Source organism: Schistocerca piceifrons, chromosome 7 (genome assembly GCF_021461385.2).
Source record: "Schistocerca piceifrons isolate TAMUIC-IGC-003096 chromosome 7, iqSchPice1.1, whole genome shotgun sequence".
Taxonomy (NCBI): domain Eukaryota; kingdom Metazoa; phylum Arthropoda; class Insecta; order Orthoptera; family Acrididae; genus Schistocerca; species Schistocerca piceifrons.
Window position 1 is genome coordinate 411,414,115 of NC_060144.1, and position 22,363 is coordinate 411,436,477.

General features: G+C 43.4%; 1 non-coding gene across 1 annotated transcript; it reads right to left on the reverse strand.

Annotated features, from left to right (window-relative positions):
• Positions 1–2,681: 2,681 nt before the first annotated feature.
• On the reverse strand, positions 2,682–2,756 carry Trnaa-ugc. Its single transcript has one exon. It is a non-coding gene; the product is annotated as a tRNA-Ala (tRNA).
• Between the last annotated feature and the right edge of the window lie 19,607 nt (positions 2,757–22,363).

The following is a 22,363-nucleotide window of genomic DNA, read 5'->3' on the forward strand; positions in this document are numbered from 1 at the left end:
GAGTGGGCCGGCCGCGGTGGTCTAGCGGTTCTAGGCGCTCAGTCCGGAACCGCGCGACTGCTACGGTCGCAGGTTCGAATGCTGCCTGGGGCATGGATGTGTGTGATGTCCTTAGGTTAGCTAGGTTTAAGTATTTCTAAGTTCTATGGGACTGATGACCACAGATGTTAAGTCCCATAGAGCTCAGAGCCATTTTGACTAGAGTGGCGCATGTTATCCAGCCAAGAACCCCATCGAACATGTCTGGGATAGATTGAAAAGGATTGTTTATGATCGACGTGACCCGCCCACCACTCTGAGGGACCTACGCCGAATCGCCGTTGAAGAGTGGGACAATCTGGACCGTCTTGATGAACTTGTGGATAGTATGCCACGACGAATACAGGCATACATCAATGCAAGAGGACGTGCTACTGGGTACTAGAGGTACCGGTGTGTACAGTAGTCTGGACGATCACACCTGAAGGTGTCATTGTATGGTGATACAACATGCAATGTTAAGTTTTCATGAGCAATAAAAAGGGCGAAAATGATGTTTATGTTGACCTCTATTCCAATTTTCTGTACAGGTTCCGGAACTCTCGGAACCGAGGTGATGCAAAACTGTTTTTCAAGTGTGTATACTAATTGATTTGTGTTTTGACTACAAATAAGTCATGGCTGTAAAATACCAACACGAATTAACTAGAGGCGGACTAAGAGACTAGTTTCAACTCCATTGGAATGTAGGAAGGGTCAAGTAGTAATATTATAGCATTTGACCGTTATCGGAAACACATAGTGGCGCGACAGTGAGCAAGCACATTGATGACGAAGGAAAACTCATCGCGCTGTCAATGTTTTTCTGGTCAGTTGTGCATATACCACCTACCACGATTACGCGCTAACTCATGATAAGCAGACCGAATCGCCCTACCCTCAGGTGCAATAATATTATGGTCGATTAGTACTGACCATACGACTTACCTTAGGTAAAAAAGGTAAGCCAACATGTCCAGAATTACTTGATTAAAAGAAAAAAAAAGAAGAAAAACCTTCTGACCATATACGAGGGCTATTCAGAAAGCGACAGACGTTCTGATCTCTCACGGTGGTGGACGGGAGTAATGTCGCCATTTTGGTGCCATAATGTTCCTACACTCAGTACGCATCCAGAGGAGGTAGCGTGTGAACCGTGTCTATGCTACTTTGCTTTCTGTGACGTGTTAACATGTACGCTGCAACAGAAAAGCCCGACACTTGCTCGGTTGCCAAGTGCATTCTGTGCTTAGGTTTTTGGTGGCAAAGAACTGCAAACCAATTGAAATTTCTCAGGATGCGTATGGGAAGGGGATAGTGACTGAAAGCTGGGTGAGGCAATGGTGCATTGATTTTAAAACTGAAGTACCAATTTTCACTATGAGAATGCAGCGGCAGGCCTAACCTTGTGACTGACGAACTAGTGATGAAAATCAACGACAAAATTCGTGAAAATGGTTGTTTCGCGATTACGGCGCTGACAAAGTTAAGGCGGTGATAAAAAGCGAGCGTCGAGGAAAACTTAACATAAAAGTTTTGTGTTTTTCACGTCAACGCACGTCAACATACGGCCAATCGTACCCGAGAGCTTCTACGAGTTTCGGATGGGAGGTGTTTGACCATCCACCGTACAGCCCGGATTTGGCGCCGAGCGACTACCACCTCTTCCCAACACCAACAATGAAGACGTGGCTCGCTTTACCGACGCCGAACTACATGCCGCTATAAACCAGCGGTTGCAATCGCAAACGGCAGATTTCTACAGAGACAATACTGACAAACTTGTGTCACAGTATTATAAGTGCCTCCAACTGAATGGCGATTATGTGCAAACATAGCTTTAAGAGTGTACCTTTAAAATGTATATAATAAAATTTGGTTTTTCCATACTGCTAATTTTTTATTTCAAAACGCCCGTTACTTTCTGGACAGTCCTTGCAGATTGGAATATTCGTTTTACAGTACTGAAATTATCTGGGACAATTGGAATTGTAACAGGCAGTACCTTAGATGGAAGAGTGTGTCTTGTAGCCTATCCTCCATGCTATTCCATAGTAACCTGTAGATGAAGTTAAAGAGAAATTTCGAAAAGAAATTTTAGTTCAGGGAGAAGAAATAAAAACTTTAATTTTTACCGATCACACTTTAACGCTTTCAGTCAGTCAAGAACTTGAGGGACCAGTGGAACAGAATCAATAGTGTTTTGACAATAACTCGTCTAATGGAGGGTGCCTAGGAAACCTGCTTTCTCGGATCACTAGACAACAATCCAAGCAAATCGTGTTAATATAGTTTATTACAAAAGGAAATGATTACAATACTTAACTTTGAGAAAAACAGTGGGTGACAGACAAAAAAGAAGTCTGTTCAGTATATACAACTCCTAATATAGGTGAAACAATACATTTCCTAAGTCACTGCTGTCGAACTCGTAGACTGTCTACACTTCAACTGGGCTGCAGCCAGTCGGCGCGGCGCTTATGTTCTCTTCCCCTAGATGACGCTACTGTCCCGTTGTCGTCCTAGAGAGTGTTCTTATATGGATACGGTGTCTCTTCTTTCGGATATGACCTGCAGCCGTCTAGAACGAAATTAGAATTAAGTTAATACCTTCAGCTGCTAACGGGCGTTGATATATATCAACGGGGACAGGTGAAAATGTGTGTCCCGACCGGTACTCGAACCCGGGATCTCCTGCTTGCATGGCAGGCGCTCTATCCAGCTGAGCCACCGAGGGCACAGAGGATAGTGCGACTGCAGGGATTATCTCGCGCACGCCTCCCGCGAGACCCACTTTCTCACCTTGTATGTCCACACACTACATTCGTTGTGTCCCACCCCAACACACTCATTACTCCTGGAAGACATTCTTACCAAGTCCTGTAAGAGTTCGGGCAATATGTGTGTATCTGCACAGAAGAAGGAGGTCATGGCTGGTATTGCCAGAACAGACACCATATCCATATAAGTATATATAGGGTTCGGTGAGCGTACTATGGGCTGACGTCGTCTCACAGCCCTGTCTGCTCTAATGTTCTTGCCCGTCGTGCCGGCGCTTGACTTTACGCCGGAGCGATAACATCAAGAAGTGAACCAATAGTAATGGCGGAAGACCGAATTAAGTCAAAGGGATACCGAGGGAATTACATCACGAAACGAGGCGCTGCAATTGGTAGGCGAATTTTGCTATTGCTGGCGCTGGTAGAAGTAATGAGAGAACTAAATCGTAGAAGGTATACAGTACTGACAAGAAGAGAGGAAACTTTCTTAAATGTGGCGCTATGGAAGAATGGTAGATTTACCTAATGAGAAGATACAGAATTGAATCGCCGAGAAAAGAAATGAATGGTTACAACATCATTCAAAAAGCGAAAGTTCACAGTAGGCGCCCTGAGGCATTGAGGATTGTCTAAATTGTTAATCAAGGATAGATAAAAATACTACAGGGAGATCAAGGCTTGATCAAAGTAAGCAGGCTTGATAAAAGTAAGTATGTTGAATGTTTACTATAATGTGAAATACACAGCCTGGGAAAAAAGTGAAATATCAAAGAGGGAGGAGGAAACGAAATGGAACCTCACGGGTTGGTTAGGAGGGATTTCTCTTTGTTTTTTATGGGTGGTCTGATGCGGTGATGCGGCTCTTCACGAATTCCTCTTCTGCGAAAGCCTTTTTGTCTCAGAGTAGCAACTGCAACCTACCTCCTCAATTATTTGTCTACAGTTGTTACCCTCTGCAGCTCCCTCTAGTAACATGGAAGTTTTTCCCTGATGTCTTAACAGATGTCGTACCGTACTGTCCCGTCTTCTTGTCAGCTTTTTTCCATATATTCCTTTCCTCGCCGATTCTGCTCATTCCTTACCTTATCAATCCATCTAACTTTCAACATTCTTTTATAGTACCATACTCAAATGTTTCGATTATCTTCTGTTCCGGTTTTCATACAGTCCACGTCTCACTAACAAACGCAATGCTCCAAATGTACACTCTCATAAACTTCTTCCTCAAATTGATACTAGTAGCCTTCTCTTGGCCAAGAATGCCCTTCTTGCCAGTGCTAATCTGCTTTTATGTCCTCCTTGTTCCGTCCGTTGCTGCCTCAGTACCAGAATTCCTTAACTTCATCTACTTCGTGACCACGTGTCCTGATGATAAGTTCCTCGCTTTTCTCATTTTTGCTACTTATTACTTTTGTCTTTCTCTGATTTACTGTCGGTGTATATCCTGTACTATTTTGACTGTCCATCCCATTCAACAGGTTCTATAATTCTTCACTTTCACTGAGGATAGCAATGTCATCAGTGAATCTTATCGTTGATATATCCTTTCACCTTGAATTTTGATTCCACTCTTGAACTTTTCTTTTATTTCTGTCATTGCCACTTCGACGTATGCATTGAACAGTAGGGGAGAAAACTACATTTCTGTGTCACACCCTTTTTAATCCGATCATTTCATTCTTGGTTTTCTATTCCTATTAATCCCTCTAGGTTCTTGTACATACTGTATATCACCCGTCTTTCCCTACAGCTTACTTCAATTTTTCTCAGAATTTCGAACACTTTGCACCATTTCGCTTTGTCGAATGCTTTTTCCAGATCGACGAATCCTGTGAATATGTCTTTCTTTCTCTTCAGTCTTGTTTCCATTATCAACCGCAACGACAGAACTGCTTCTCTGGTGCCTTTACCTTTCCTAAAGCCAAACTGATCGTCACCTAACACATTTTCAATTTCCTTTTCCTTCTCCTGTATGTTATTCTTAGCAGCAACCTGGAAACATAAGCTGTTAAGTTGATTGTGCGACAGTTCTCGTACTTGTCGGCTGTTGCTATCTTCGGAGCCGGCCGCTGTGGCCGAGCGGTTCTAGGCGCTTCAGTCCGGAACCGCACTGCTGCTACGATCGCAGGTTCGAATCCTGCCTGGAGCAAGGATGCGTCAGATGTCCTTAGGTTAGTTAGGTTTAAGTGGTCCTAAGTCTAGGATGACTGATGACCTCAGATGTTAAGGCCCACAATGTTTAGAGCCATTTGAACCGCTTTTTATCTTCGGAATTGTGTGGATCATGTTTTTCCAAAAGTCTGGTGGTATATCACCAGTCTCATACATTCTATATATCAACGCGATTAATTGTTTTACTGTCACTTCCCCTAGTGATTTTAAAAATTGCGATGGAATACTATCCATCTCTTCTGAATTATTTTATTTTAAGTCTTTCAAAGCTCTTCTAAGTACTGATTCTAATACTGAATCCATTGTCTCTTCCCTATCGACTTCTGTTTCTTCTCCTATCACGTCATCAGACTAATTTTCTCCCTGATACAGGCCTTCAACGTACTCCTTACAACTATCCGCTCTCTCCTCTGCATTTAACAGTAGAATTCTCATTTCACTCTTAATTTCACCATCCTTGCTTTCATTTAACGGAAGGTTGTTTCGACTTTTCTGTATGCTGAGTCAGTCCTTTCAACAATCACTTCTGTTTCGATTTCTTCACATTTTTCATTTTTTTGATTTCACCTTAGCTTCCACGCACTTTCTGTTTATTTCGTTCCTAAGCAACTTGTATTTCTGTATTGCTGAATTTCCCTGAACGTTTTTGTGGTTCCTTCTATCTCTGATCAGCTGAAGTATGTCTTCTATTATCCATGATTTCTCTGCAATCACCTTCCTTGTACCTACGGTTTTCTTCCCATCTTCTGTGATTGCCCTTTTCAGAGATGTCTGTTCCTTTTCCACTAAACTGCCTACCGACCTGTTCATTATCGCTGTATCTACAGCCTCAGAGAACTTAAAGTGTATCTCTTCATCCTTTAGCACTTCCATATCCTGCTTCTTTGTGCAATGATTCTTGCTGACTAGTCTCTTACAGTTCAAACTACTTTTCATCATTATTAAATTCTCTTAAACTTCAAACTACTTTTCATCATTATTAAATTGTGATCTGAGTCTATATCTGCTCCTGGGTACAACTCATACTCCAATTCTTTATCTCGGAATCTCTGCCTGGCCATGATGTAATGTAACTGAAATCTTGCCATATCCCCTGGTCTTTTCCAAGTATACCTCCTCCTCTTGTAATTCTTGAACAGATTATTCGCTCTTACTAAATGACATTTATTGCATTACTCAATTACTCTTTCTCTTCCCTCGTTCCTACTACCAAGCAGATATTCTGCAGTAACTTTTTCTTCTACTCCTTCCACTACAACTGTCCTCCAGTCCTTCATGACTATTAGGTTTCCATCTCCCCTTACATACTGAATTACCTGTGCAGTATCCTCATACATTTTCTCCATCTCTTCATTCTCTGCTTGCGACGTCGGCATGTACACCTGAAGTATTGCTGTCGATACTGATGAGAACAACCATATCACTAAACTGTTCACAGTAACCCACACTCTGCCCTACCTTCCTATTCATAACAGATCTTACTTTCGTTATACCATTTTCTGTATCTGTTGGTATTAGCCTATGCTCGTCTGAGAGAAATCCTTGTCTTCTTTCCATTTCACTTCATTTACCCCCAATATTTGTAGATCGAGCCTTAGCATATTCCTTTTTAGATTTTCTAGTTTCCCTCCCATGTTCAGACTTCTGAAATTCCAAGCTTCCACTCGTAGAACGATACCCTTTCGTTGGTTATTCAATCTTTTCCTCGCGGTCAGCTTCCTCTTGGCAGTTCCCTCCCGGAGATCTGAATTGGAGACTAGTCTGGAATCTTTTGCCAATGGGGAGATGATTATGACACTTTTCCAATTATAGGCCAAATGTCCTTTGGACAAATAGTATTTGTCTTTAATGCAGTCGTTTCCACTGCCTTCTGTATCCTCATACCGTTGATCACAGCTGATTCTTCCGCCTTTTAGGGCAGTTTCCCCACCACAAGATCAAGAGAGTTCCCTGAAACTCTGTTCAGCACCTCAGCCCTCTTTGACAAGGCCGTTGGCAGAACGAGAGTTGGTCACCTTTGCTGATTATTTTTATTCAGAATTGGAGCAGTGGCGTGGTTCGAACCCGGGACCGAGGACGTTTTGATTACTGGTGAAAACGCTACCTCCAGACAGCGAGTATGTGACCTTATTTCAGTGGTTACAAAATAGTGTTATATTTACAAAGAACTCAGAAGTATGAGCCCATTTCTCAGTATGATGCTGCACCTCTTCGGCCTGGATGCATGCATTGATTCGGTTGGGAAGGGTCTCATAAAAGCGTTGAATCCTCAACTAATGCAAGCTAACACACAGCTGTGGTTGCTGGTCATTTATATTCTGGGTACTGGCACTGGGACATAGTTTGATGTCAGTCTGTCCCACGCATGTTCTATCGGGAACAGATTTGGGAGTCTTGTTGGCCACAGTAGTACCTCAACATCACGTATACCAGTTTCAGGGAGACTCGTCATGTGCGGGCAATCACTGTCCTGTTGGAAAATGGCACCACGATACTGTCTCATGAGAGGTAACATGAGGACGCTGGAAGTCCGTGATGCACCGTTGTGCTGTGAGGGTTCCCTCAGTCACCACCAGCCGTGACCTGAAGTCACGTTCAGTGGCTTCTCGCACCATGATACCAAGAGTAACACCGCTGCATATCTCGAAATCACTGGAAGACTGTGACGTCTGCCCATGTCGCCTCCATACTCGCTGACGATGTTCATGCGGGATAGTGTAAAACCACATAACATATTGCGGCGCCATTCATCAGTATTGCATGCTTCCTGGTCACGGTACCATTCCAAATGCACACATTTGTGTTAACAGTAGTCTATGTGTGGGACAGTAATATACTATCCCAGCTGTTGCTAGTCTCCACCCAACGGTGCGGGACGACACACAGAATTTTGGAGGGAGTCCATTACTTATTATCTGACGTTAGGTGCAGCAGATATGAAGGGGTTACAATATGGTTGGTGCAGAACACGGTGAGCCTCCCTAGTGGTGACCAAACAAGTTCGACCTAAAACATTGAGTATGCCTGTCCTCATGTTCCCATGTAGTCCAACATTGGGCGGCCGCGCGGAGTGGCCGCGTGGTTTGAGGCGCCATGTCACGGGTTGTGCGACCCCTCCCCCCGGAGGTTCAAGTCCTCCCTCAGGCATGTGTGTGTGTGTGTTGTTCTTAGCATAAGTTAGTTTAAGTGTGTAAGTCTAGGGAGCGATGACCTCAGCAGTTTGGTCCCTTAGGAATTCACACACATTTGAACACATTTGGACATCGGGCCACTGTCATTTTTTGATGTCCCACAAACCTGTGTGTTCCACTATACGACCAGCTCTGTCAGATGCTGACAACGCTGTCTCAAACGAGTACGTGGCGTCACGGTGTCCTTCACAGTAATCAATCAACATATAGCGCGTTTCACGTCACTTACATGCCCCACCTGGCCTCGTAACAACACTAAACACCAAAAGCGGTAATACACTCTGGTGGCCGTTCTAGTCGTCAGAGAGATTGCAATTTACATTACTGTCAATGTTATGCACGTTTACGAAGTTATGTCGACATCTGGCCATATCTTCTTGCTTCTTTACTTTTTTTTATCAGACAGTATGTATGTACCGGAAATCTCACGAGAGCGGCATAGTGTCCGTTATAAAGCAATATTAGGGGGAATAATTGAATTACGTTGGTTTATAGAGTCCGGTTCTCGACTTTTTCCGGAAGAAATAATTGACTCTTCAGGAAAGCAAATGGGGCCTCGCTCGTTCGCACCTTCGTTTACGTTTCTGCCAAAGACAACGTGGTGTCATCGACTACAACTTCACGTAAGCAATGCGTTAACTCTAGTCTTGTTCTCGCGCTAAACAGATGGAGTCGTTACAAAAATACACGAAACTTCCGTCTCTAGACGTAACGAGAAGCCATGAAACAAAACCACCGTCACTGCCTGTGACTGATTGGGAGTTGTCTTAGATGCCGCTGTTCTTCTAATGTCAGTGTACGTATGTATTTTTTGTCATTGGTCTCATGACTGGTTTGATGCTCCTCTACATGTTTCCAAGTTTTGTGTCACACTTAGTCGGCCGCTGTGGGCGAGCGGTTCTAGGCATTTTAGTCCGGAACCGCGCTGCTGCTACGGTCGCAGATTCGAATCCTGCCTCGGGCATGGATGTGTGTGATGTCCTTAGGTGAGTTATGTTTAAGTAGTTCTAAGTCTAGGGGACTGATGACCTCAAATGTTAAGTCTCATAGAGCTTAGAGGGTCATTTGAACCATTTGTACCACACTTTCCATCTGTACGAAGATATTAAACCCAATATTCACTTGCCTTTGTGTCTCATAACCAAGTCTTTGTCTCCCTCTACAAAGTTTTCCCTCTATCCTGCTGTTTCCAGCGTCACTTAGCTAATCCTGGATAGCGCAGCACTAACTCCACTAACGATATTTCTTCCCCACCTTTATTTTATCACTTCTTCATTCCATACTTTATTTAGCTACTTATTTTTTAAATTTCTTCGATAGTAACACTTTTTAATACCCTTCCATTTCTTTCTTCTTCGGATTTCACTTTCGCATAATGCTGTCATCTACACGCACATTTTCAGTAATCTCCTCCAGATTTCCGTATCAATAACTGATGCCGATATGGCTCTTTTACTGAAGAAAACGTTTCCCACCTGTTCAGATTTACACCGCCTGAGAAAGAAATTAAAGCACTCAGATGGCAAGGTTGGATATCAATGTAATTTCCTACACCTACACACCATCGTCGGGAATGTTAATGATTACAGATTCAGTTATTTGTGTCAGTCACCAAATTGTGTTGTAGTTCGTGTTTTGTGTTGTTACCAGTTCTGCTAGGGTATACAGGGTATCCCAGAAGGAATGCCAGTATTCATGGATATGACGAGAACGACCACGCGAAGCAGATGGTATAGTAAGCATGGGCTCTAAAGTGCATATCTTAGCACCTATGAGCGCTAGTTCTTCGATACTGTGAAACACGTCTCTTCTACTGAACAATAGTTCATAGCTCTTAACGTTCAACTGTGCGGTTATCAGCGCCCGTACAGATTCCTAATCTTTGCTCAGTCCAATCTTGCCACGTTCATCCCTGATGATGAAATGATGAGGAAAACACGAACACCCAGTCATCTCGAGGCAGGTGAAAATCCCTGACCCCGCCGGGAATCGAAACCTGGACCCCGTGCTCGGGAAGCGAGAACGCGACCGCGAGACCACGAGCTGCGGACTTGTATTTTGGAGCCCTTGTGTACCAAACTCTTTTGCTTCAAACGATCGTTCCTGTCATATCCCTGAATACTGACCATTCCTCCTGGGACACCCTGCAGAGGGGGCGTTGACCAACGTCAGACAGTTGGTGATCACTGTGAAGGACATGGGGATGCCACGCACTCGCGTGAGACAGCGTTATCAGTGCCTGACAGAGCTTGCAAGGTGCCTTATTGGGGGTCTCCATTTGTTCTCCATGTGGTCGAATCTTGAAATATCCAGTTTCGTGAGGCATTCGTACGTGATTGTCCCCAAAAGTTGGACTGCATAGGAACGTAAGGGTAGGCATACTCATCGTCAAGATCCTAGACGACCACCTCTGCGTGCAACAAGAGAAGATTGCTGTATTGTGTTCTAAGCACATCGTAACACCTTCGCACTGCCATCCGAGAACTCTCTGTAACGTTTTTTGTCGTCCCACACTGCTGGTCAGAAATTGTCAGCAGCCTGGTTAGGGAACTACCACTCCATGCTTAGGCTGCAGGTAAGACCACAAAACCAGCTGCTGCGCTTGGTTCAAGTGGTTTAACGTCTGAGGTAAACAGTCCCCTAGAACTCAGAACTACTTAAACCTAAGGACATCACACACATCCACGCCCGAGGCACAATTCGAACCTGCGGTTCTGGGGGAGGGGGGGGGGGGGGGGGGGGCACGCATTGCTAGTCGAGTAGTGTTCAGCGAAGAAACGCGTTTTTGCACTGTCCCGGATGACCATCGTCGACGAATATGGCTGCCACCTGGGAAGAGGTCTCTTTCTTCCAATGTCTTGGGAGGCACAGCGGTGTTACTCGTGGCGTCATGGGATGGGAGCCATCGGGTTTGACTTCAGGTCACGGGTAGTAGTGACTGAGGAAACTTTGATGGTGCAACGGTACATCAAAGACATTGAAAGGTGGCTACACTGAGTCACAGCGCCAGAGACTGAGCCAAAGATTATTATTCCGCCACCTCCACTGGTGCAGTAGTAGTTCAGAGGCTGCCGTGGGCAGTACTTGTTGAGAGGATGTCGAAAGCAGTACTAGTTCAGAGGATGTCGAGTGCAGTTGTTGTTCTGTTGGGCAAGAGAGTAGATGCTGTTCGGTTGGTGTAATGTATAGATGGAAGATGTTGCAATGATCACAGTGTGTTTTTCGTCAATATGTATTGAGGCAAAAAAAAAATTTAATTCATATTTCTTTAATGACAATGCCTATTGGTCACAGGTTCAGTCAACAAAGCATCTGGCTCGTTTCGTAGCTTTTATAGTTGCAGGGGACTTAATTAATCAATTGTGTTAACGGAAATTTCTTCTCATTCTTTATTGTTATTTTATACAGTCAGATTGCGTACTAATACTACTCAGGGCCAACCGGTTACGAGACTTCGCAACCAGTCACACAGCTACTAAAATTATTGCATTTTAATTATGCTCCCATGCAACATCCTGCGTCCTCGTGCGCTACCTATCATGTGATAATATCGTGGTGCCAGTTTTCAGCAGGACAATGCTCATCCACACAATGCAACTGTATACATGAACTGCCTGCATGATTTTAAAGTACTTTCGTGGCCAGCAAGAGTCCCAGACGTATCCACGACAGAACATGTGTGAGACCAGCTCGGACGTATCTCCATCTCAGTGTCTTATTGGGGGTCTCCATTTGTTCTCCATTTTGTGATTGTGCTTAAAACGTTGTCAACTGGGGAGAGATTCTGCGACCTTGTTGGTCAAGATAGGATTTTCCAAGTACGAAGACAAGCAGTATAAACTCGCACCGTGCTGGTGTTCAGTGGAGTTGGTCTCATCCAAAATATCAAGGACCAGCTACAACAACTATGGGACAGCCTGCTTCAGAATAGGACACTACGGCTTTCTGACGCTCTTCCCAACCGAATCAGCGGATGAGGGGTGCATCACCATACTTAAATGGGGTCCTACTACCAAATTCTTTGTAAATTTGACTCAATTTTGTAATCACTAAAATAACTTAACATACCCTCTCAAATCGTGAAGTTTTGTTTTCGCCTCTTCTTCTGTGTGATTCACATTTATTACATCTTTATTATTTCGGTCATCCTACGTGATCTTGCGTCCCAGAGAGAAGAATCGATCACGTCGTCCACTAACGTGTCGTTCCCAGTTTTAGTGTTAAGCACGTCGTCATTGTTCTTTCTCCTATTCTTCAACAATTTCGTTTCTCCTTTTCTCATCTTTCAGGTATACATCTTCGTTTCCCCCTTTTTTTTATCTTTGAGCCATATACTGTGATAAGTATGCTGTCCATTCCTTTCAACATGTCTTCTAAGTCGTCCTTGCAATACACAAGAAGAGCCATAATGTGTGCGAACCTCAGCATCTGCATTTATTCCCCTTCCGGAATATCGTTTCACTTCCTTCATTGCTACATCGACGTATAAGCTGAACAACAGTGTGATAAGCCGCCGTCCTGTCTTACATGTTTCGTAATACGAATCTGTCTGTCTTAGTCGTCTACTTTTATTAGCCCCTCTCTACAACTAGATTATCTTCTAGATGTTTATGTCGCAATATGACACGTTCTTCGTCACCACGTGCGATTGTAAAAGACATCGTCGTCAAATTCGCAACTGGCTTGACTGAACCCCGTGAAGTCGATAGTTGATTCTGATTCGGGGGGTGCCCTCTGAGCCGAAGCGAAGATAGTTGGGGGAGCAGGAGGCCAGGTTGTCTTAACCTGGCGTCCGAACGGGAAAGATCCCCTTACGGAGAAGCAACACAATGCGGCAAACATAAACACAACCACTTACAAATGACCACTGCTTACGTCACACACTGCCAACAAACTGCGCTGTACAACTGATGCCCAGTCTCATCAAAATATGTCCTCTTTTTTACAATTTATTGCACAAAAGAGTCGAAAAATTTGTCGTCGAAAGATAAAACTGTCACTGACTGACGTCACATGGAGGGCATCAGATCTCTTTCGCGGAGATACTACTCATTTTACGGTTATTACATACCACAGCCCCGAGAAAAAGTAAAGATCCAGTTTCAACACAGAATAAGTATGATTTATCAATGTGAGTCAACTGCTGCCTCTAGATTTACGACATTCCTACACGGCAGAGGTGGAACTGCCATAGTTCGCGGCATTTCGTAAAAACCGTCGATTTCATTTGTAAAAACAGTCGTTTTTGTTTGTCGCGTTAAGGTTTATGCGAAATTTTCTTGTCCCTACGTGTACGATGTACGTAGGTGATAGATGTGATCAAGGGAGAAGCAGGAAACGATCAACGGAAAGAAAAAATAGTTTTCTAGTTCGAATGTCATGAAATACTTTGGCAGTGAAAACAAGCTCATATAGAACAACCACAGGCGAGGAAATCTATCGTGATAGCCACCTTAATCACGTTATGGATGGCAGAGCTGGGATATGAAGCCTGCTTTTACCACGTACGAGATCAGATCCGTGACAGTTTTACCACCACTCTCTGTGGGAGTTTTATGATCTGGTAGTAAGGAATTTAAGTTGGGATGGTTCACAATTTCCAAAAACCTTGAAAAGTTCAAATAACAATGACGGTCACTTGTAAAGGCAGTAAAAAATACAAGAAACATTTATTGTTACTTCTGTGACTAATGTTGTTGTTGTTGTTGTTGTTGTTGTTGTTGTCTTCAGTCCTGACACTGGTTTGAGGCAGCTCTCCATGCTACTCTATCCTGTGCAAGTTTCTTCATTTCCCAGTACCTACTGCAGCCTACATCCTTCTTAATCTCTTGGTTTCCCTCTACGATTTTTACCCTCCACGCTGCCCTCCAATACTAAATTGGTGACTCTCGATGTCTTAGAACATGTCCTACCAATCGATCCCTTCTTCTACTCAAGGTGTGCCACAAGCTCCTCTTCTCCCCAATTCTATTCAATACCTCCTCATTAGTTATGTGATCTACCCATCTAATCTTCAGCATTCTTCTGTGACACCACATTTCAAAGCTTCTATTCTCTTCTTGTCCAAACTATTTATCGTCCACGTTTCACTTCCAGACATGGCTACACTCCATAAAAATGCTTTCAGAAACGACTTCGTGACATTTAAACCTATACTCGATGTTATCAAATTTTTTTCTTCAGAAACGCTTTCCTTGCCATTGCCAGTCTACATTTTATATCCTCTCTACTTCGACCATCATCAGTTATTTTGCTCCCCAAATAGCAAAAGTCCTTTACTACTTTAAGTGTCTCATTTCCTAATCTGATTCCCTCAGCATCACCAGACTTAATTCGACTACATTTCATTATCCTCGTTTTGCTTTTGTTGATGTTCATCTTATATCCTCCTTTCAAGACACTGTCCATTCCGTTCAACTGCTCTTCCAAGTCCTTGTCTGTCTCTGACAGAATTACAATGTCATCAGCGAACCTCAAAGTTTTTATTTCTTCTCCCTGGATTTTAATCCCTACTCCTAATTTTTCTTTTGTTTCCTTTACTGCTTGCTCAATATACAGATTGAATAACGTCGGGGATAGGCTACAACCCTGTCTCACTCCCTTCCCAACCACTGCTTCCCTTTCATGTCCCTCGACTCTTATAACTGCCATCTGGTTTCTGTACAAATTGTAAATAGCCTTTCGCCCCTGTATTTTACCCCAGCCACCTTCAGAATTTGAAAGAGAGTATTCCAGTCAACATTGTCAAAAGCTTTCTCTAAGTCTACAAATGCTAGAAACGTAGGTTTGCCTTTCCTTAATCTTTCTTCTAAGATAAGTCGTAAGGTCAGTATTGCCTCACGTGTTCCAGTATTTCTACGGAATCCAAACTGATCTTCCCCGAGGTCGGCTTCTACTGGTTTTTCCATTCGTCTGTAAAGAATTCGTGTTAGTATTTTGCAGCTGTGGCTTATTAAACTGATTGTTCGGTAATTTTCACATCTGTCAACACCTGCTTTCTTTGGGATTGGAATTATTATATTCTTCTTGAAGTCTGAGGGTATTTCACCTGTTTCATACATCTTGCTCACCAGATGGTAGAGTTTTGTCAGGACTGGCTCTCCCAAGGCCGTCAGTAGTTCCGATGGAGTGTTGTCTACTCTGGGGGCCTTGTTTCGACTCAGGTCGTTCAGTGCTCTGTCAAACTCTTCACGCAGTATCGTATCTCCCATTTCATCTTCATCTACATCCTCTTCCATTTCCATAACATTGTCCTCAAGTACATCGCCCTTGTATAGACCCTCTATATACTCCTTCCACCTTTCTGCTTTCCCTTCTTTGCTTAGAACTGGGTTTCCATCTGAGCTCTTGATGTTCATACAAGTAGTTCTCTTATCTGCTGTAGGCAGTATCTATCTTACCCCTAGTTAGATAAGCCTCTACATCGTTACATTTGTCCTCTAGCCATCCCTGCTTAGCCATTTTGCACTTCCTGTCCTGTATTCCTTTTTGGCTGTTTCATTTACTGCATTTTTATATTTTCTCCTTTCATCAATCAAATTCAATATTTCTTCTGCTACCCATGGAATTCTACTAGCCCTCGTCTTTTTACCTACTTGATCCTCTGCTGCCTTCACTACTTCATCCCTCAAAGCTACCCATTCTTCTTCTACTGTATTTGTTTCCCCCATTCCTGTCAATAGTTCCCTTATGCTCTCCCTGAAACTCTGTACAACCTCTGGTTTAGTCAGTTTATCCAGGTCCCATCTCCTTAAATTCCCACCTTTTTGCAGTTTCTTCAGTTTTAATCTACAGGTCATAACCAATAGATTGTGGCCAGAGTCCAAATCTGCCCCTGGAAATGTCTTACAATTTAAAACCTGGTTCCTAAATCTCTGTCTTACCATTATATAATCTATCTGATACCTTTTAGTATCTCCAGGGTTCTTCCATGTATACAACCTTCATTCATGATTCTTAAACCAAGTGTTAGCTATGATTAAGTTGTGCTCTGTGCAGAATTCTACCAGGCGGCTTCCTCTTTCATTTCTTAGCCCCAATCCATATTCACCGACTACGTTTCCTTCTCTCCCTTTTCCTACACTCGAATTCCAGTCACCCATGACTATTAAATTTTCGTCTCCCTTCACTATCTGAATAATTTCTTTTATTTCATCATACATTTCTTCAATTTCTTCGTCATCTGCAGAGCTAGTTGGCATATAAACTTGTACTACTGTAGTAGGTGTGGGCTTCGTATCTATCTTGGCCACAATAATGCGTTCACTATGCTGTTTGTAGTAGCTTACCCGCATTCCTATTTTCCTATTCATTGTGAAACCTACTGCTGCATTACCCCTATTAACTACTGCAATACAGCGAGCGCCACTACTGCCAGCTAAATAAAAGATTCAAACTACTGAAGGCACTAACTACTGATAGGCATAGTTAGCAAATGAAAGACTTTGATTGAGAACAAACAATGTATTTACCTTAATAGTGTTCAAAAGTCATAATATATATAGCGGTTCATGACATCCATTCTTACAAAATGGTTCAAATGGCTCTGAGCACTATGGGACTTAACAGCTATGGTCATCAGTCCCCTAGAACTTAGAACTACTTAAACCTAACTAACCTAAGGACATCACACAAAACCCAGTCATCACGAGGCAGAGAAAATCCCTGATCCCGCCGGGAATCGAACCCGGGAACCCGGGCGTGGGAAGTGAGAACGCTACCGCACGACCACGAGCTGCGGACATCCATCCATTCTTACAAATGTACTGTTTCTGATGGACACACGTCCAGATCATCCGCTCTCAAAAATCCGCCATCTCACTTCCCCACATCCACCACTGCTGGCGGCTCATCTCCAACTGCGCAACGCTACGCGCTGTTAACATCCAGCTGCCCAACACTACAATGGCAGACAACAATGCAAACTAGCCACAGACTGCACACAGCACAGCCGGTGATTTTCATACAGAGCGCTACGTGGCGTTACCTATAAGAAAACCTAAACAGCCTACTTACAACAATAAACCATGGCACAGGAAATTCATAATTGCAAAAGATAGAAAATGAAACTCAGGGTCCTCTGCGGCATAAGCTCCACTGGTGTCCAAAATTAAAGCAACAAACGGAAATTTTTGCAAGGTTGTGTTTAATTTGCCATAAACCAATATCAACAGGTGATAAATGCAAATACCTTGTGGCTAGGGCCTCCCGTCGGGTAGACCGTTCACCTGGTGCAAGTCTTTCGAGTTGACGCCACTTGCGTGTCGATGGGGTTGAAATGACGGTGGTAAAGACAACATAACACCCAGTCCCTGAGCGGAGAATATCTCCGACCCAGCCGGGAATCGAACCCGGGCCATTAGGATTGACATTCTGTCGCGCTGACCACTCAGCTACCGGCGCGGACTAACAGGTGACAGTAAGGTAAAAACAATGTAAAGAGTACAGAATGTAATCAACTGGAACGTGCGTAACGGTACACAAAAATGTTCTTCGTTTTTTCTCAACTTAACGCATTTGCATACACATTCTGACAAATGCTTATGTTGCGGCAATAGCGCCCCTTCTTCCTGCAGAGCTGCTCACAAGTCTTGAAGAGTGGGTGTTGTCGTGATGCAACCCGTCTCCCTAGTGTATCCCAAACATGCTCTATGGGATTCAAATCAGGAGAGCGGGCAGGACACGCCATCGTGCAATATTTTCAGTTTCCAAAAAGACGTCAACCGCCCTTGCTCTACGAGGTCTAGCATTATCGTCCTCAATACGAAGTGTGAGATCAGAGTACCCCGCAACGACCGCGCATGAGATACCTATATCTCCTTGAGGCACCTGACAGTAATTAAATCTTGCTGATTCATCTGTATAGTTTCATGAGGAGGTGTTCGAGTGGTCAACATAATCCCGGCCCACAGCATTCCGGATCCTCCTAGATATCGGTTTCTTTCCACAATGTTTGCGTCCCAAAATCGTGTTCCACGTACCCACCAGATGCGAATCCGTTGAGAATCACTCTCCAAACGAAATCGGGACTCATCTATGAAAAGAGTATTGGCCCACCGTTCGATCGCCCAGGTGACATATTGTCAGCTCCATTCTAGATGTTCACTTTTGTTAATAAAAGCCAGAGGCAAACAGACAGCGGATATCCAACAATAAAGGACACTTGCTGAAGCATTCTGTACATCATTTGCCTCGATACAACACATCCACTGGACGCTGCGAGGTCAGATGTCAGTTGCAGTGCAGTAGTAAGGCGGTAGCATCGTGCCCTTACAGCCAAATAACGATCCACTCTTTCTTATGTCACACGTGGTCGGTCCTGTCCTGGTCTCCAGTATACAGTTTCGGTCTCTATAAACTGTCGCCTCATCCGAGAAACAACAGAACGATTCACATTAAGCCAAAGAGCCACATCAGTTTGCGATTCTCCTGCGTCCATTCTTCCTGCGGCCCCCCACAGCAGAGAGTCTGTAGGCGTCTTCTCTGTGTCATACTGCACTGTCTGGTACTGTGTACACAGCGATTGTGGATGTGGGACTATCTTTCAAACATTACCTCGCTTGATAGGTGCTCTGACGTCATTGCTAGTTCGACCATACTACCACCTGGGTACGGAGGCGCGTTCCTCCAACTCACTCTCTTTTTCAAAACCCAACGGCCGGTGCCATCCCAGGAGGCTGGCGCAGATATCACACACCGCTTTAGCGTGCACAGCGCAATACTTTGAAGCCGGGTTTCCACTCGCAACAAAAGTGACGCCAAAGCAAGTGGCAAGACGGCTGATATGATAGTGGCACCGTGTGCTGCTGTTTCCACACGCTCCTGTCAAGATTCTTGTGGCACTATTTTCAGTATGGCGTCTGAACACTGATGTTATCATTCAGATGATGGGTTTAGAACAGACACAAGAAGAAGAGGAAGCATAAATGTTCGATTTTGAAGTGGATTTTACGGATAAATGACGCATTTGTATCAAACAAATTTATAATGTACGTAGCACTCGTAAACGAAGACCCAATCGTGAAGCACTTTCGAAAATAAAAGCCAATTTCGAGTAGTTGTAGAGCTATGACACGCCAGAGATGCAGTCCTGGTGACACTTACACATTTGAAATCTGGCGATTACCGGTCAATTTTTTGATAATTTACCGTGTTCTCAAAATACAATTTTAAAGTTCTGTGTGACATGTTGGATGTTGTTCACGGTGAATTAAAGACTCATTGAAAAGTTAATATTTTCACTCTTGCACCTCACATGAGCTAAATAAGTATGTTAGGTTTCGTTCAAATAAACTAAAAGACAGTATAGTTGATTTACTTTAATAAAAGTTATTCTCAACTTGAAATTATAGTTGAGAGCTGATTTCTCAGGATGGGGCAGGATAAGGTTACAATTTTGGACAGGGCCGTGATCAGTTACTCTCGGTTACACAAAAAATACGTAAGCTTCATTTTAAGAAATTAAAATTTTAAAACAATATCTTAAAAAAGTCACAGTTGAATGTATGACGGCTGAAGGTCTTATCACAGAAAAAAAATTTCACAATTTTAGGACGGCAGGCCACCAACAATAACTTCAACCAACTAACGGCTGAAGGCCTGAAATAGAAGTCAGGAAAACAATTCCAAATAGCACTTTTAAAATAAATCCCTTGCTTTTAAACAAGTTTGCTTAAAAAAACTTACTGTGACACGGCTGAAGGCCTTATCTCGAAATAAGTGAAATTATTACTCGGCTGAAGGCCACACCAACAATAATTAGAAAATTACAAATATCTTTAAAACAAACATCACAATCTAAGGCATCAGGACAAGCGGTTCTCAGCAAGTCTTGCAAGTGTCGGCCTGGGAAGTTAACTCAAACATAAGGTAAGGTAAGACAGGCAGCCAAGAGTTGTACTCACGTAACAGGATGGCAACTTAAACTAGGGGCAGCTTAAGCGCCGACCGACCGACTAATCAATTCCCCTAATGTCCGATCACCGGTACAACGATGGGATATTGTTAGGCAAGGGCGAAGAGACAGACAGCACTGCGTCTTCAGAAAACACCCAAGGCCGAAGGAAACACTAGAACCAAGGTAGACCTCCCAAAAATATGCAATGTACAACACAAGATGCTATCGAACTACACGCCGTGTCAGACTACATCAACGCGACGAGGAAAAGGTACATTAACAGAAAAGTACGCTAACCTCCAGGACAGGTAACTGGGACGTTAGCGGCCACAAGGCAGAAAATAAAGCTGGTTGCATCTCACTAATAAGAATAATACTAATTTCAATGATGAATAACGAATAGAGAAATACGGCTGCAATATTTCACTGCCTCGAAACACTCCACTCGTTGCCGCCAGGCTCAGCGGCCCTGGGAGCAACAACCTGCCGACCAAAAGCAAGATCTCAGAATAGTCGAGGTTGCATTCGCAGTTAACTCAAACGTCCAGGGTTCAGTGTGCAACGAAGTCGTCGCTCTCGCAGCTACCCCTCCTCGATCCGGCAGTGGCAGCACGCCGCCAACGGACCCGGCTTGCCCTTGCGCTGCACGGACCTGCTCGCTGCTGCGCCCCTCTTACCAAATCCAGTACGCAGACAGCATTAAAATAAATGCTCATTCAGTACCACAAGATAGATACGTATCCGGGAAAACAATTCCACCAACAACTGATAATACCAAAACCAGTCACTGTGAAACAACACGGACGAATTTTAAGTCAGCACAAACACAGAGAAGCCAGAAGCCGTCGGAAGACCAAATGCACGTCGTCCCCTGCGACGACCAATCGAACGACCAACAATGGTCGCCCCATTCAAGTCAGGCACGGGAAAGACCACAGCATAAATCGTGGACTGACAACTTATTGCCAAGAGGTCACTTCGACGGGAGGACACACATACACACCAGTGAAAGTTGCACTACTCGAATATCACGGTCCATTCAACTAAAATGCGGTCCTTGACGTGGTCGTGCTCTCTCGTGACCCCATCCTTACGTCAGACAGTGCATGTGTGTCGCCAGCGATCGGACGAGTTCTGGCTGTCCGGACCTCACTGTTGCTCTGTCCCAACTCCACTCGCTCGACTCAGCCCAACCGGAAATACTAGAGGCCCCTCCAAAGATGGTACCACAGTGCACGCTATCGATAAGCGCTGCTGCTGCCACTCATACAAGGCGAGCAAACGTAGTGGCGCCAGTGAACGCAATAAGAAAACGAGACGCCACTACCTCTATTACGAGATGCCAAGCTATGAACGGCATCAACGCTAGCTGCACATGGCTCAATAGTGCCACCAGAAACCTAGTTACTTCTTTTCTCAAATACAATGGTAAAGTGCTTAACATTACTGATGTTTGTTGCCAGTACTAGAATCTGAATATACTGACAATATTGCATTAGTTTTCACCATTTGAAAAATTAAGTTACCTGCTTTGAAACTACAAATTACTTACCACAAATTGGTCAATAATATTTAATTACTCACACAAAATCTTGTCCATCGTTAATTAGCCATTATATGCTCATAACTCCAATAGCAAAATATTTAACTACCAGCAACCTTGATTGTAGGAATTTAGTATTACGTTATTGTTAAAATACACACCATGTTATCATGATTTAGGGCACATACCATTTAGAATTAAAACACACGAGTCATGTTGTAAAAGTTAATTGGTGCTCATCTTACATAATGAAATCATATTCCACATCATTTTGTTGTCATTGTAGCGATGCATTTCCCATACAGCATAAAACGATCAGCATTTTGTAGTTGCTTAAGTACAGTACTAGCATTATTTTTATTAGAGTTTCACAATTATCTCACAATGGCTTTAAGGAAATTGCAGAATTTTTTCTAAATACACAAAAAGTAATAATTTTTTAAAGTGGGATATAATGTATGTTATTTGCAAGTATAGAATTGCTACACAATTTGCAGAAATAATTATCTTTGGATGCCAGTTGGATCTGCATACACATCACTTTTACATTTAACACGTTGTTGTGCGTGTGTGTATCCATTTGCGAGAGCTTTTTTCCTTAGCTTTAGCAATGTGGTACATATATCACAACTACAGACATTTTCCTGCATACCATCCACAATTTGAAGCAATGCTTGATGTCTGTCTTCATCGTGCTCGTTTTTATATTTCCATAAACAAGGTCGCTCCTTGTACAGAGCAATAAACTGTACAATTGCAGCTA